This window comes from Carlito syrichta, unplaced genomic scaffold (assembly GCF_000164805.1).
Source record: "Carlito syrichta isolate Samal-C Ts95f unplaced genomic scaffold, Tarsius_syrichta-2.0.1 Scaffold304335, whole genome shotgun sequence".
NCBI lineage: Eukaryota > Metazoa > Chordata > Mammalia > Primates > Tarsiidae > Carlito > Carlito syrichta.
The window spans coordinates 597,464-603,091 of NW_007248431.1; the positions used below are offsets into that span (position 1 = coordinate 597,464).

At 56.2% G+C, this 5,628-nt stretch overlaps 1 protein-coding gene across 1 annotated transcript in view; it reads left to right on the forward strand.

Moving 5' to 3' along the window:
* The first annotated feature begins 11 nt into the window (after nucleotides 1-11).
* Nucleotides 12-5,628, forward strand: part of TANGO2 (transport and golgi organization 2 homolog) — a 39,467-nt gene continuing 33,850 nt past the window's right edge. Inside the window, exon 1 of the mRNA XM_008059693.2 lies at nucleotides 12-72. The gene's annotated coding sequence lies outside the window, so the exon portion shown is untranslated. The remainder of the gene's footprint in view (nucleotides 73-5,628) is intronic.

The following is a 5,628-nucleotide window of genomic DNA, read 5'->3' on the forward strand; positions in this document are numbered from 1 at the left end:
GGCGGGGTTAGGCAGCTCGAGGGCGGGAGATGGCCGCACCTCCTCCCCCTACTTCAATTTTCCCTTTCTGAGGCGTGGATGGACTTGAGCAGCTGGGTCCGGGAAGGCCAGATAACCCTGGCCAATGGAAACGCCCGCGGGTGACTGGAGGTGTCTCCCACGGGTTGCGGGCACTGGCAGGCGGGACGAGACTCGCCGCGGGAGGCCGAGAGCGGCGGGCGGGGGCTGTGTGGTCACCGCCAGGTGGGGGCCTGCGGCCTGGACCAGCGTGGGGACAGCTCTGGAGCGGAGTCCTGCCGCCGGTCCCTGCGGCCTGTGCGGGGCAGTGGGTGACAGGTGATGGCCTCTGAGTGGACAGCAAGTGCTGGGTCATCCCTGCGCCTGATTGCGCCTTTCTGGGTAACTCGGTACTCAGACTCCGCCTTCCCTGGTCCCCCCAGAGTGCAGAGGTGGGGCTGGCAAGGCTGCATTCTGGCCAGACTCTGCAGCAGCCTGAGCCTTGCCTTTTTCCTTTTGGGGAGGACCACAGAGGACCCCTTGCTGAAACTCCTTCCTGGCCCCCAGCATGTCTCCTGTGTTCCCTAGCTTGCTGTTGGGCTGTCAGCTTTAGAATGAGCCTTCTGCACTCTGACAAGTTCCTGGGGCTCAGGCCCCCTTCCTCCACCGGAATGTCACATGCCCAGTGCTGGCCAAGCCTGTGGTGCGGCTCTGGACCTGCTGACCACGGTTTTGCTGGCACTCTGGGCTCAGAGCCTGCTCCATGAGGCAGATGTGATGGCAGCTGTGGAGGTGGCTGGGTAGCCCTTCGGGAGGCTTTATCTCATTTGCACAGTAGTCTTCAGGCAACGTTTTTTGGGCAAGCATTTGTGAGCCTAACCCTGTTCACAAAAGAAAACTCAAGCTGAGGGGGCGGATGGTGTCCACAGGGTCGTTGAGAGCCAGGGCCAATTCCCAGTGCCTCTCCAAGGACTGATCTGTTGTGTGGGGTGGGGGCAGCTGGAGTGGGTGACCATGTTGTCTGATGCACACAACAGTCACCCTGCCAGGGTCCCAGCACTTTGGTGGGACATGGTGGGGTGCTCCAGTGCCCCCACCCCGCTGGACCCCTATAGCATAGGTCCCCATCCCACAGCTTCGTTTTACTTACATGTCCTCAGACGGCAGGTCCCTTAGACTGAGCCCTCACCTGCTCCCATATGTGTTGACAACAGCTCTTCCCTGAATTAAAGTGACCACCACCTCTACACAGGTTGCCCAGCCCCTGTACTTTCCTGGTATCTTGACTTGTGGGTAATCACATGTAGTTTTGTGAGAACTTGGCCACACCTGGGTTCTGCACCAGAAGATGAGCTCTGAGGATACCCTGGTGCCCACCCAAGGGTGCTGCTTCTGAGAATTTTCATGGAGAGATGAGAGGCTTCTTGGGTTCCCTGGAGTAGATCTGGAGAGAAATGGCCCAGGACAGGGAGCCAGGAAGACTCCTAGAAGGAGGGCCATACTTGTCACTGATACTACAGATGTGTGAGGAGCAGGATTCATCCTTGGAGATGTGTCCATCAGTGCATGATGGGAGCATGGCCGATTCTGGCGTTTGTTGGTCCCAACCACAGGGTTTGGTGATGGAGCCCGTGAATACAAGGTCACCCTAGAATGACTCAGCTGCCCTTTGAGGTGATCAGTGCTAAACTTCCTTTCTTAGGATGCTAAAGCAGTGTATGCATGCTTACAAATGAGAAAGGCTGGCACTGCCTCCGGCAGCTGGCCACCATGTGCCTGCTGATGTCCGGGAGGTGCCCTGTCAGGGTCTCCAGGCCATGCTGACTTAGTCCCAGCCTTCATTCTCTCCATGGGACTACTAGGAATGCCCCCTTTTCTGTTTTTCTAGCCACTCAAACCACAGGGGCCACTGTGAGGCTAGGCTTGTCCCAAGCTTGTGGGACTAAGAGTTTCTGCCATCAGGGCTGGGGGGCAGGGCTGTCCTATGTCCAGAGCCTTTGGTCTTCTTACCATGCCCCTTGTTTGTGTGGCTCTGTTGAACTGTGAAGAGATGAGGCTGCTCTGGCCTGGGACTGAATTATGCCCTCAAAGCATTGTGAAGATCTGGGGAGAGCATGTCACTGGAGGAAATGTGTCCTGGTAAATGTCATTTAGTAGCTGGCATGAGAAAGCATGGCTTGGTGAGCTCTGGCTAAGATGGGAGAAGGGCAGAACACCACAGTAGGCCAGCCTCAAGCAGGGCTTCCCAGTGTCAGGGCTTTCTCAGCCAAGGCCCCAGAACAGTGACACTGTGTTCCCATGTGTGTTTACCTCCTCTGCTGGCAGCCGCCAGGAGCCATGTCACATGTCTGTGTCTGTCCTGTCCTTTGAAAAGAGCAGCTCGAGCTTTTAAGCTCCGCCCCAGGGCTGCCACAGTTAAGAGGGACAGTATGTGGGGTGGGTGCCATGAGGGGTGGGGAATTGTGTGGGTGGGCACCATGCAAGGTGGGCACCATGCAGTTGGGGAATCATGTAGGGTGGACACCATGCAGGGTGACAACATGTGGGTGGGGAATCATGCAGGTAGGCACCATGTGGAGTGGGCAGCATGTAGGTGGGGAATTGTGCAGGGTGGGCAGCATGTGGGTGGGGAATTGTGCAGATGGATACTGTGCAGGATAGACACTGTGTGGGTGGGGAATCTTGCAGTTGAGGAATCATACAGTGGGCAGCATGTGAGTGGGGAATCGTGTGGGTAGGCAGCAGTCAGGGTGGGTAACGTGGGTAGGAAACCATGTGGGCAGGTACCATGTGGAGTGGGAGCACACGGTGGGGAATCATGCAGATGTACACCATACAGTTGAAGAATCATGTGGTGGACACCATGAGGGTGGGCAGCGTGTGGGTGGGGAATCATGTAGGGTAGACACCGTGCAGAGTGGGCAGTATGTGGGTGGGGGAAATCATGTGGGATGGACACCATGCAGGTGGGGAGTCATGCAGGTGAGGGATCATGCTAGATGAGCACCATGCAGGTTAGACAGCATACAAGTGGGAATGGTGTAGGGTGGACACTGTGTGGGTGAGGAATCATGTGGATGAGGAATTGTGCCTGGAGGGTACCATGCAGGGTGGGCAGCATACGAGTGGCAAATCATATGGTGTGGGCACTGTGCGGGTGGGAAGCATGTGAGTGGAGAAATCATGTGGAGTGGGTACCATGCAGGTGGGAAATTGTGCAGGGTGGACATTGTGTGGAGTGGACACCATGTGGGTGGGTAATCGTGCAGGTGAGGAATGGAACCTGACTGCTCAACCTTGCCATGCTAGCTCTCTTGAGGCAGAGGTTGAGTGGACAGGGTGGATGAGTGGGCTGTGTGTGAGAGGGATTGGGGCTGGTGTTCCTTGGTGCAGACTCTGGAGGAGGTAGTGCTGGTTTGTGTGGACTGGGCAGCTGGCACAGGCAGAGTTGGTGCATGAAGCCCATTAGCAGTGATAGGGTCCGGAGCATGAATGAGGGTGGCCTGCAGATGGGCTCAGCGACGCCTCTCCAGGTTCCACCATTCCCTGCCTGCCCTGTCCCCCCAGGGGGATCCTCCACTGTACAGTGCCCTGTCAGCATGGCCCTTGGCCCCCCATGCCTCCCCATGGGCTTCTGTGAGGTCTCTCCCCACCTTCTTCCTCACCCACCTGCCACTGTGACAGACACCGAGGGTAGGGAGGCAGATCCTTTCAGTGCTGGACAGTGGGCTGGGGACCCATCTATCAGGGTGCCAGATCTCATCCCCACGTGGCCTTTACCTGAGTCACCACTGCTGTTGCTGTGTGCTCTTGGCACATGGCCCTGATCCATCCTTGGACAGGCCTGTCCATCTCGCTGTCATTTTCTTGTCATACTCACTGTACAGGGTGAGACTTGGGGCTCAACTGAAGAGCTTTGTCCTTCTCAAAGAGAGAGGTTAGCCTGTTTCCACTTGGCTCTTAGGCTCAGTGGTCCTTCTGGGTCTGCCAAGAAGACAGGGAAGTAGGACGGATCTCAGGCTGGAGAGGGGCTTCTAGAGAGGGATAGGTTTCAGAAGCAGGCAGTGGACAGAGAACAGCACTTGTGAGATTCTCAAAAGTGTGCCATCAGACAGCCAGCATGCCAGGAGAGCACCTGTCCTCTGCAGACAATATTGCACATTATGAATACATGTGCCAAGTTCAGGTTGCTTTCTTCCTGCTTTGCAGTTACCAGGTGGACCAGGGGGATGCAAGCCTGCTTCTAGGGAGACTTCCACTGGCATTCTTGGAGGACAGGGAGCTTTGGCTACAATGTGAAGAGGGCTCTTTCTTCCTGTTCACACCTCACAGCTCCTTCTGGCCAGGTTCAGGGGCTGGAGTGCCAAGAGACTCTGGGAGTATGTGGAAAGGCTGGAGATTTCCTTCCCAGAAAGGGCCTGTGCTGTGTTTCTGCCAAGGCTGGCAGGATTTGTGGTCACACAGTGAGCTCACAGTGACTGTCCCCTTCACCTCCTTGGTGGGCTCTGCAAAGGCCATGCCAGGTCCTGAGCAGGTTTGTTGCCAGGCCTCTCCTCACAGAGGTTGTCCCTGGGCATTCACTGTAGCTCAGGCTGGAAGTAAGATGGGGTTCTTGGCTGTGCCTGCTCACCTGACCAGAGATGTGGCACCTACTGTGGGGGTGAGTATTGACTGGCATGGAAGGTCAAGGCCTGCCTTTGTCATCAGGTCTATGTAAGAGGAACTCAACTTTCCTTGAACAAGTGCAGACACATGGGTCCAAGCATCCATTGCATGTCTGCCAGGACCCTGTGTGCCCTGGGAGGCACAGGTGTCGGTGGTTGCTATGCCTGAGTGGAACACAAGCACCCTACATGCCCCTGTGACTTTTCAATAGAGTTCACGAGAAGGACTCCCTGTAAGCAATTGCTTTAAAACAAAAAAGGATGTTGCTTACAATACCCAGTCACAAGAAGACTTCCTGCCTGGTTCCCTGTGGTGGGTCCCAGGGTGACCTTTACCCCTCACAGAGCCCCTGCCCAGACAGCCCTACTGGGAACCTGGGCAGGTGGACTGGGCAGGGTGGTTGTGATTCAGCTTGGGTCTGGCCCAGGTGGGCAGCCCACAGTCAGAAGCAAGTTCTAGCAACAGGGAGTCTTCCTGGCCCTTTAGGGGCCTCCAGTGTGCCATCTTGCTAGGGCGTAGAGACAGGCAGCAGAGCAGCCTGCAAAGTATGGGGCCAGGGATGGGCCCCGGGGTATGTGGTGAAGTCAACAGCTTGTAGCTTTCAAGAATAAAGGGAAGCAGAAGGGCTCGAGTACATCAAGAGGGATGATGCCATGGTGTGGCCTCAGCCTGGAGTGCACACCCCTCTGAGCCACTGTGACGGTGCTGTCCAAGACCATCCTCAGGTTGAGAGACTTGCTAGGACCACAGAGCTCACAAAGGCCGCTGTATTCATGGGTACAGTTTATTTCAGGGAAAGGGTATGGATTAAAATCAGCAACAGGGCCGGGCTCGGTGGCTCAGCCTGTAATCCCGCGCTTTGGGAGGCCGAGGTGAGTGAATTGCCTGAACCCGCGGGTTCGAGACCTGCCTGGGCAACTTGGCAAGACCTCATCTCTACAATAAATCAAAAAAATTAGCCAGGCA